Source organism: Cricetulus griseus (genome assembly GCF_003668045.3).
Source record: "Cricetulus griseus strain 17A/GY chromosome 1 unlocalized genomic scaffold, alternate assembly CriGri-PICRH-1.0 chr1_1, whole genome shotgun sequence".
Classification (NCBI taxonomy): domain Eukaryota; kingdom Metazoa; phylum Chordata; class Mammalia; order Rodentia; family Cricetidae; genus Cricetulus; species Cricetulus griseus.
In genome coordinates, this window is record NW_023276807.1 from 175534563 (window position 1) to 175544718 (window position 10156).

At 44.0% G+C, this 10156-nt stretch overlaps 1 long non-coding RNA gene across 1 annotated transcript in view; it reads left to right on the forward strand.

The window, feature by feature from the left end:
* LOC113832570 overlaps positions 1-9792 on the forward strand; it is a 70334-nt gene extending 60542 nt beyond the window's left edge. The window contains exons 4-6 of the long non-coding RNA XR_003479872.2: positions 1985-2136; positions 3020-3232; positions 5146-9792. This is a non-coding gene — a long non-coding RNA (uncharacterized LOC113832570). The remainder of the gene's footprint in view (positions 1-1984; positions 2137-3019; positions 3233-5145) is intronic.
* The last annotated feature ends 364 nt before the right edge of the window (positions 9793-10156 follow it).

Sequence of the window (10156 nt, forward strand, 5' to 3'; positions counted from 1 at the left end):
AATGCACACACAACACACATACATGTATAACACACACACACAATACACACATCACACACATACACACACAACACATATATACACACACAACACACACAATACATACACAAAAGACACAAACTGCTTATTGGTGCAAAATGGTTGTGACATAAGCCACATTCCACTCACTGAGGCCTGAGGTTGACCTCACTACTAGGAACTCTGCTCTGACACATTGCTTTCTCAGCTCACTCCATTGTTTCCGTCAATTTCGAAGACTGTCCCACTTGGATTCAATTTTATTTTTTCAATAGGGTTTCACTATGCAGCCCTGGCTGGCCTAGGACTTGCTAGGTAGACCAGGTGGCACCAATCTCACTTGGATTCATTTTAATGACTACTTACTGAGCTTCCACGTTGAGCAGAGCTCTGTGTTGGGCTCTGGGAGAACACAGTAAGTAATTTACAATGCGCAGGATCTGCCCGCAGAAGTTTGTGGTTTAGACTGAAGTGGGAGCTACCAAAATAGTGCATGTAAGGAGACCAAATGGGACCAGCACAAAACGGTAACATGGTGGGAGGCAGGGGGGCTGGAAGGATGCCCCCAGGCCATAAAGGGAATTCAAGAGCATGAAAGCATCATGGAAATAAAAGTATGGAGGGAAGGTTGCCCAGAGCAGGGGAATCTTAAGTGGGGCAATGTGTTGGGAGCCAAATCTTAGGGCTTGGCATGAGATCCTAGGCCATTCTTGGCAGGTCACATACTTAACCTTTACATGGCAGCTCCTTAGAACCTCAGATCAAGAAAAGAAACAACTTAACCCAGTCCTCCACCCACAGGCTCAGTCACCTAGGCAACCCCTTCCTGGACCTCTTACTCATGAACTCTTTACCCTGCCAAATTTCTTCTTTGTGGCTTCCTAATATCCTGCCTATACTAACACCTGATGCAGAAACAACCCATTTTGCCCCTCCCCATATCCTGACTATATAAGCTAGCCTGAGAAACGTGAAGTTTGCCACTTGATCAGAATCCTGTCTTGTGGTCATTCTTTCTGCGTCACTTGTCCCCATTCCCTATCCCTGACTCTCTTGCCCCAGGTTGATGTCCTGCAGGTCGGGACAGCAATGGACAAGGTGGATTTTTCTGTGAGCTAAGTAAGAAGTAGGAGCACTTCCCTGTAGTAGAACACACACTGGTTTGTGATGCTAACTGCAGGAGATAGGCATCCCTTTCCCATAGTGCACAGCTCAAAATCCCTTCCTCTCTTATTTAAGGGATATATTCTGAAATAGTTTACCCTTGTGGCTTCAGGGATGGATATTAATTGTTAATATCCAAAGTTAAATTAAGATCACTTATCCTTAGAGTTCATTTTTTGGTATTTCTGGGGTTGAACAAACATCTTCACGAGTGAAGTCTGGGTGGAAATGACATTCCCATCTAATAGCTGGAGAAAATTGGATACAACTCTTGCAGTCACACAGGAGAGGTGCTAATTTCTAGTCTAATGATTCACCCATCACATCATCCTCACAGTTACCTGTGATGCAGGGCAGGAACCCTGAATTCCTCTTTTCAACTCTCTTGTATTTCCCTAAGTGGCTGGGTTGTAAGTTTTTACTATAGGGAAACAGAAACCTGTCACTCTGTGACACATCCTTCTAACCTCTCTTACTCTTGTTCAGACATGTTTTCTTTTTTCTTTCTTCTTTTTGTGAGTCCTTTTTTTGTGTGTGTACAGACAGGGTTTCGCTGTGTAGTCCAGGCTGTCCTGAAACTCACTCTGTAGACCATGCTGTCCTTGAACTCAGAGATCTACCTGCCTCTGCCTCTGGAGTGCTGGGGTTAAAGGAGTGCATCACCACTACCTCACAACTGAATTTTTAAGATTTAAAAATATTTTATGTGTATCTCTCTCTCTCTCTCTCTCTCTCTCTCTCTCTCTCTCTCTCTCTCTCTCTGTGTGTGTGTGTGTGTTCCGTGTGTGCCACATGTGTACAGGTACCTAAAGAAGCCTGAAGAGGGCATCAGATCTCCTGGAGCTGGAGCTATAGCCAGCTGTGAGCTACTCAACACAAGTGCTAGGATCTAAACTCAGGACCTCTGGAAGAGGAGCCGGCGCTCTCATCTGTGCACCTTTTCATTATCCCTTGGTACGTTGTTTTTACAATTTGCTGGGTGCAGCAACCATCTTTACTACCCAGCTGCCAAGGCTGTTATATCTGCAATCGAATTACTTGGTGGGGTAGGTTAATAGTGGGCTTTCTTTACCATTTCTAATAAAATGTTTGCACAGCACTGTATGGGGAAATGCAAAGCTACAGCAATAAAAATGAACAAGGATAATTTGTGTGTTGGCATTTCCACAATAGAATGTCAAATATTTCATACCCAGTGATACCGAGCCTTTACATGTTCACTGCTATTTCTTTTATGAAGTGCTTTGTGTTTGCTTTATTATTAATAGTAAGTGGTATGTGTATATTATATACTTTCTTCTTCAATGATATGTTTCTCAGTATTTTAAAGGCTGTCATAAAAATATATATGTCTTGAGTGCTGAGACAATAGAGTGTCAGACGAATGAACAGGCGATTGTAACTGAGCTTTCTTCCTGGAGACATTCCAGCTCACACTGCAAGCAATGACTCATCTTTTTCATCATGTAAGCGACTTGGTTGCTCTTTGTAGAACATGGTAATTAATTGATGTTGGCTCATTTATCCTATTATTATTATTATTATTATTATTATTATTATTACTATTATTATTATTTCATCTATTTGAGATAGGGTCTTATGTAGTTCAGGCTAGCCTTGCAGCTGAAGACAGCCTTGAATTCCTAATCTTCTTCTTCCCAAGACTTGGAATGACAGGTGTATGCTACCCTGCCTACATTCTCCCATTATTTTTAGTATTCTTCTTTGTGCAGAATTTTTACAAATGGTGGATAAGGTTTTTGATAGTTTTAATTATCATTTGACACAGCTGAGAATCACATGTGAAGAGTGTTAATGTGGGGTTTTTCTATCTTAGGTCGTCCTGTTGGCACATATGTGGGGGATTGTCTTGATCACCTTAACTAATGTGAGAAGACCCATCCCAAATGTGGCCAATTCCTTCTGGGAACAGCCAAGATAAAAGGACATGAAAGAAAGAAAGCTTTTCATGTTTTCATGGCCTGGCCTTCCCCCACACTGCTGAGTTCATCTACCCTGACACTGGAACCGGCTTCTTTGGACTTTCAAGGTGAGTAGCCATGTGGATTCTGGGAATCCGACCCAGATCCTCTGGAAGAACAGACAGTGATCTTACCATGGCACCATCTCTCCAGGCCTCTGGGCTTCTGATATGGACTGGAGACCAGCAGCTGTCCAGGAATCCTGCAGGTCTTTGGTGTTAAGAGTGGGACTGTTGAGGTACTCAGCCTCATGGATTCTTGTCTGGCTTCTCTGATGGGAAACTGCCAATGTTGGATTGTAGCAACTCTTTCTGAAAGCCAATCTAATAATCACATATTCATCTTTTTTAGTTCTGTTCCTTCAGAGAATGCCCAGTAAAGGATAATCAGAGCCCAGGTTAAACTGGATCATCACCTTTGAAAATTTATTTACTTATTTGTGTGTGGGTGGGTGGGTGGGTGTCACTGGTGCCATGGCTTGTGTGTGAAGGTGTGAGGACAACTGTAGAAGTTGGTGCTCTTCTTCTGCTCTGTGGGTTCTGGGGATTGAACTCAGACCCATCAGACTTGGAGGCAAGCCCCCTTACCCTGCTGCGCCATCTCACCAGTCCTCACATTTTAAGGGTACTCACAAGTCACATGCTGTGAAATGAAATAAGACGACACAACATCAGCTGTATCTTAGGCTTTTGAATTCTTTTCACTTAGGTAATTTTCATTAGCATTGTTAATTGTACATGTGCCAGGATTCTGAGTGCTATTTCCATACATACATTGACCTGCACTGGCTAAGAAGGGTAGACCTCTTCTACCCTTCCCTTATCCCAATCTCAAGGGACTCCTATTTTCAGGTCAACTTCTAAAAATATATGTATTTTAATTTTTTTTTTTTTGAGACAGGGTTTCTCTGTGTAGCCCTGGCTGTCGTGGAACTCACTCTTTAGATCAGGCTGGCCTCAAACTCAGAGATCAGCCTGCCTCTGCCTCCTGAGTGCTGGGATTAAAGGCGTGCGCCACCACCGCCTGGCTCTAGTTATTTTTAATTATATGTATGTGGGGGCGTGGAAGGGGGAGAGGCTATGTGGACCTGAGTGCAGGTGTCTGCAGAAGCCAGAAGCACGGGCTACCCTGAGGCTGGAGTTTCCAGTGTTGTAAGCCATCCTGTGTGAATGTTGGAGATTAAACTCTATTTCTCTGCAGAATAGTATGCACTTTTAACCTCCGAGCCATCTCTCCAGTCCCTCACATGTAATTTTTTTTCCTTTTTACTCCTAAAGAAGGTAAGGGGCTGGTCAAGAGCACTTGATTTTGCAGAGCACCCAGGTTTGATTCCCAACTCCTATTTGGCAGCTTATAACCATCAGTAAGTCTAGTTCTGGGGCCCATGCTCTCTTCTGGCCTCCTTGGGCACTGTATGCACATGGTTCACAGCCATTCATATAGAGAAAACATCTATACAAGTAAAATTAAATTAAGACATAAAAAAAGGGGAAAGGGGGAAGGAGGCAGGGAGTATGGGGTAAAGCAATCGGGGAAAGGGGCAAATTATAACAACTAAAATGACATACACATATGAAAATACTATAATGAAACCCATTACTTCGTATAATACTTAATATTAATAATAATGAACTAACTTTTAAACCAGGTATATTGGTACATGTATGTAATCCTGGAACAGCACACAGGAAGCTGAGGCAGGAAGATTACAAATTCCAGATGGAGCCTGGTGGTGGTGGCACATGCCTTTAGTCCCAGCACTCAGGAGGCAGAGGCAGGTGGATCTCTGTGAGTTCGAGACCATCCTGGTCTACAAGAGCTAGTTCCAGGACAGCCTCCAAAGCCACAGAGAAACCCTGTCTAAGAAAAAAAGGAAGAATTTCAGATAGGCTATAGAGTGAGAACCTGTTCACAAAACAAAAAATAGCAAACAGAAAAAATGAACAGTTTTAAAACTGTTTTAAAACTTCCTTTTATGAAGGAAGGAAGGGAAGAAGGAAGGAGTGAAGGAAACAAGAAAGGAAGAGAAAGGGAAGCCAGGAGAAGAGCTATAAGAAGATCAAGCTTTGGCATTTCAAAAAGAACCTCAAAAGCACAAGCGACGGCCTCAACTCTCCTGGGAACTCAGCAAAGACTTCACATGGTTTACCTGATGGCTCCTCAAATTCACAGCCTGTCTGTAGACGTCAAGGAAGAGGCTCCCACGGCTGTCCCCAGGACAGGGGGTAAAAACTGGCTGATGTTTGGGGAATTGCCAAAGAGCTCAGGTAACCGCAGAAGTGGGTACAGACACCACAGCTGTTATCAGACCGTTCTTTTAACTCTTGCACACAAAGAGAGGAACAAAGTCCCTTCCGTATCCAGGGGAAGGCTATCACCTGTGATCTGCTAACTGAATGCCTGGCATTTAGGTCATGGACTTAAATGGTGTTTGAAACATGGCCCCACACAGTCTTGTCCTGATAATTCCCAGACCAAAAATTGAATACTACATTATATGGCAAAGGGTGTGATCAAGTTGAGGAATGGAAGGGGAACTTGTCCCAGATCAAGATGGACCTTGATGCACTCAAAGTCATCCCCACACCAGTTTGAGAGGGAGTGGCTGACACAGACCAAGGAGAAAGTGATGGGAAGGCAGAGGCATAAAATGAAGCTGTGCAGCCACAGCCAAGGAATGCCATCCCCACTCCCCCGGCCACTAGAAACCCAGAGAGGCCCGAACCCCCAGAGCCTTTCAGAGATGGGGCCTATGGCTCCTGGGCTTCATTCTGAGCATCGAGAACAGAGAGGGTAAAGGTCTGTGATCCTCAGCTCACTAAGCTTGTAGCCACTTGCAGTGGCAGGAAGGAAACGGGTTAACAGAACTGGAGAGCTAAGGAGAGAAGGAAGGCTTCCTCTGCTTGCATGGTCAGTGTGATGACTGGCTTTAATGTCAACTAGTCGCAATCTAGAATCTTCCCTGAAGACTCTGGAGGAACTGTGTAGATGAGGTGTGCATTGTGGGCATGTCTGTAGGGCATTGCCCTATTATGTTAATTGATGTGGAAACCTTGCCTGCTGCCTATAGCATCCCCATGTTTGGGTCTTGGACTGTGTACAAGTGGAGAAAGTGAGTGAGCACTGGAAATGTCTATTCTCTCTGCTCTTAACTGTGATGTAGATGCTTCAAGCTCCTGCCTTGATTTCCCTGCATGAAGGACTTTAGCTTGAAACCATGAGCTGAGGTAACCCTTTCTTCCCCAAGTTGCTTTCTGTCAAGATTTTTTTTTTAAGCATAACAATGGAAATGAAACTAGAACACTCAGGGAGACTAGATCCCTCTCCGAAGTCATACAGGTGTATGACTTCTCCGAAGTCCGAAACATACAGGTGCTTTCAGAATTGGTAAACAGCAATGATTCCATTGGTGGTAGAATTTCAAGAGAGCCTGTGGTCCACTTCCTGGTATTAGCCCCAGTTCTGGCATTTGGCATGGTAAGTGAAGGTTGCAGATACCACTAAAGTTCCTAAATATAACCAAAGCCCTTTAGACACAGAGGGTTTTCTCTGATTGATGGCAGAGGAAGATCCAGGAAGCTGTGCTCCTGTTGGCCTGGGAAAAGGCAGTGTCTATGTGTGAGTGGCTCTTCTCTGACAGCTAGCAGGAAAGTGGGCACTTGAGTACTAGAGCCAACAGGAAATAAATTCTGCCAACAACAATATTGTGTAGCAGGCCATGGCACTCAGACCAGAAATAGCCTCACTGACTGCCTTGCATTCCTTGGGAAAGAACCTAGCCCTGCTCAACAAGCTAGAAGCTGCCAAGTTAGTGCAATTTGTTCCCTAGCTGTAGATAACTTATACATACTCCTGTGTGTGGGACTGACCTGAATGGGCAGGGAGAGTGCAGGAAGAATTGTTCCCAGGGACCTCTCCTCATTCTCTGTCTTCCTCCACCCATCAAATACACACTACTTATGCCTGGACTGTCAATGCTACCCCAGTCCCTGACAGTTTATCTCTAATTTACCAAGACTGATCCTGAAGAAACAAGTTCTTACTCCAGCAGAACTTGTAGGCAGGAGAATCATGTGATACAGAGAATACAGGTATCCATTCCCAGATGGGTTTCCATCTATAGACACGCACATACACACAAGCTCCAAGTGCAACACCACACAGTATACACACACATACAACAACCCACAAACACAACCCCGCAACACACACACACACACACACACACACACACAAATGATGACCCAAAGAACTCTGCCTATCTTCAAGGGAACACCCTCAGAGACATGCACCACTCTAAAGAGCAGAAAAACCCACACTAGACTCAACTCAGAATAACCCTTCTTCATGGTCCAATACCACAAACTTCCTGTGAGTCTCTGGGATGACCTGAACTCTTTGCGTTATTTCCCTTGTTCCTCGAAAGGCTGATTCCTTCTCTTTAATGTTTCATCTGAAGTAGAATCTCCTCCCCCCCAAGACTCTTTTCCCAGCCACCAAGCTGAACACAGTCCCCTTGTTTGTCTCTGACCTCATCCTTCTGCATTGTCGAGGTAGTTTTTCACAGCTTGTAATTATGTATTGATTTCTTTGTCTTCATGTTTGACCACTAGACTATAGCTTTATGTATTATTCAATACTGTTCGGGTTGCGAGCAACAAAATCCCCTCTTGGCTTGGTCAAACTATAAAACAAAGTGCCTTGTGGAAGTCAAAGAAAATCCCTGTCTCAGCAAGCTCAGGAATGATGACCACTGTAGGAGTCCTTAGACCCTTGCTTATAGTCCCAGCCACATTCTACATTTGTGTAGTCTCCACTCACATTTCAAGTTCTCCAGGCATCTGTCAGGTCAAGTGAGGACATCTCCAGGCATTCCTACAATAGGCCAGTGTGAGGTCCAGAAAGCATAGTGCAATATGCTCTTATCAGAAGAGGTAGGGTGGGAGAGGACCGGGAGGGAGACTATCTAATCAGGGAATAGCTGAGCCACACCATCAATCTAATGTGGCTTGTCTGAGGGCTTGGGTTAAGCAGCCTCGCTCTTGTGATTTCTTCAGTTTCTGCTGCCCTTGCATGTCTTAGAGGACCCACCTCCCCCACCAGCAGTCAAGGTTACTCCTGCATCTAGGAAAACAGGTATACAGCAAGCCATCCTGTTGGATTCCACAGGGTAGAGTGAGAAAAACTGAAGGTCAGAAACTGCATGTGAATCTTGTTTTGCCACTGTGCCAAATTGCTTAGGCCACCTGAGGCTCAGTTTCCTCATCTATAAAATGGATACAACTCTATATGTTTGCATGTAGGCACTTATGTGTGTTTGTATGTGTGTAGTGAGGCTAAAGACACTTGACCAGCTTGTGAGGCCTGGATGACAGCCCCAGAGGTGCCCTGCCTCCAAGTATGGGAACATTGCTATAAATGCTCGAGAGGCCTTTCCACTATATCACTGCATTTTATTTTCTGCAACCAGCCTCATCACATATATGATTGAAATAGGCATTTCTCCATTTGCTTACAGTGACCCCACCAGGCAAAAGTCCTAAGAGGACAGGAAGCCTCTTTTGTTTAAGGCTATGTTTCTAAAATATAGAACATGACAGCTACTTGATAGATTGTTTTGGTCTTTGTTTCTTTCTTTCTTTCTTTTTTTTTTTAAAAGAACATTGATTACATTTATGTCTTAGTTAGATTTCTATTGCTGTAATTAAATAGAATCAGGACCAAAAACAACTGGAGAAGAAATGGTTTATTTCATCTTACAACTCTCAAGTCACATTCCATCATTTAGGGAAGTTATGGCAGGAACCTGAAGGTGAGAACTGAAGCAGAAGCCATGGAGGAGTGCTGCTTACTGGCTTGTTCCTCATGGCTTGCTCAGTCTACTTTCTTAGGTAAGTGAAGAGATTCTGCCCAGGGGTGGCACCACCCACAGTGGATTGGGCCCTCCCACATCATTTATTAACCAAGAAAACGCCCCACAAGCTTGCCAATATGGAGACATTTTCTCAATTGAGGTTCTCTCCATTCAGATGACTCTAGCTTTGACAAAATGACAAAACAAAAACAAACAAACAAAAACAACAATAAAACTAACCAGCACAATTTACTTATGTATGGGGGGCAGGGGCAAGCATGTGCCATGGTACCAGTGTGGAGGTCAGAGAACAGCTTGTGGGAGTCAGCTCTCTCTTTCTACTATGTGAGTCTCAGGGATTGTGATAAACCAACCTGTCTCCATTTTGGGCTTAAAGTCATCTTATAGTGAAGACAAACTAAGTTCAATTCTTTTTAGGATTAAACTTGTTTCTCAAGGAGTGGGCTATGCCCCACCTTGTAACCTTAACTACAAATGGTTCTGTTACTGCCTGTTCCAGGAAATGGCAACCATGTCTTGGTTTCAATGGGTTAATGTGACCACCTTGTTATGCCCACCTTGCAACCATGTCTTTGTTTCTGGGGTCTGTGTAGGACTAACTTGTTATGTTTATGTTCTGCAGCTGTAACCCTGCCTATTTGCCTGCCAAATAACCCCCTACTCCTGAGATATAAAACCCCTGTCTTCCCTATTTCCAATGCTGATCTCCTGAACCCCTCCTTAGGGAAAGACAGTCTGTGTACACGAATAAAAAGCTTGCTTTCATTAATGAATTGCTTACTTTATTTAATTTGGCATGATTTGAGTCAGTGGCCTTTTTCCTTGCATCTGTGGGATTAACAATTGAATGTCAATCCTTGGGTTAACCATCTCACTGGTGTGGATAAATACTTTTGAGTAAGTGGATGCAGGGATGAATAAAATGGGACCAAGAGGGAACAGAAGAGAATATAAGAGGGGTCATGTTTCCGACCATCTTGTGTGTGTCTTGGGTTGATGTGAGCTCCAGCACTGTGCCTCTCTCCAGTCTGCATGCTATGAAAACCACCTTTTACTTTATTATGGCTTGGTGCCAGCCCTCAGTAGCTTCTGAACAGTCCAGCCTTGACTCAGCAGG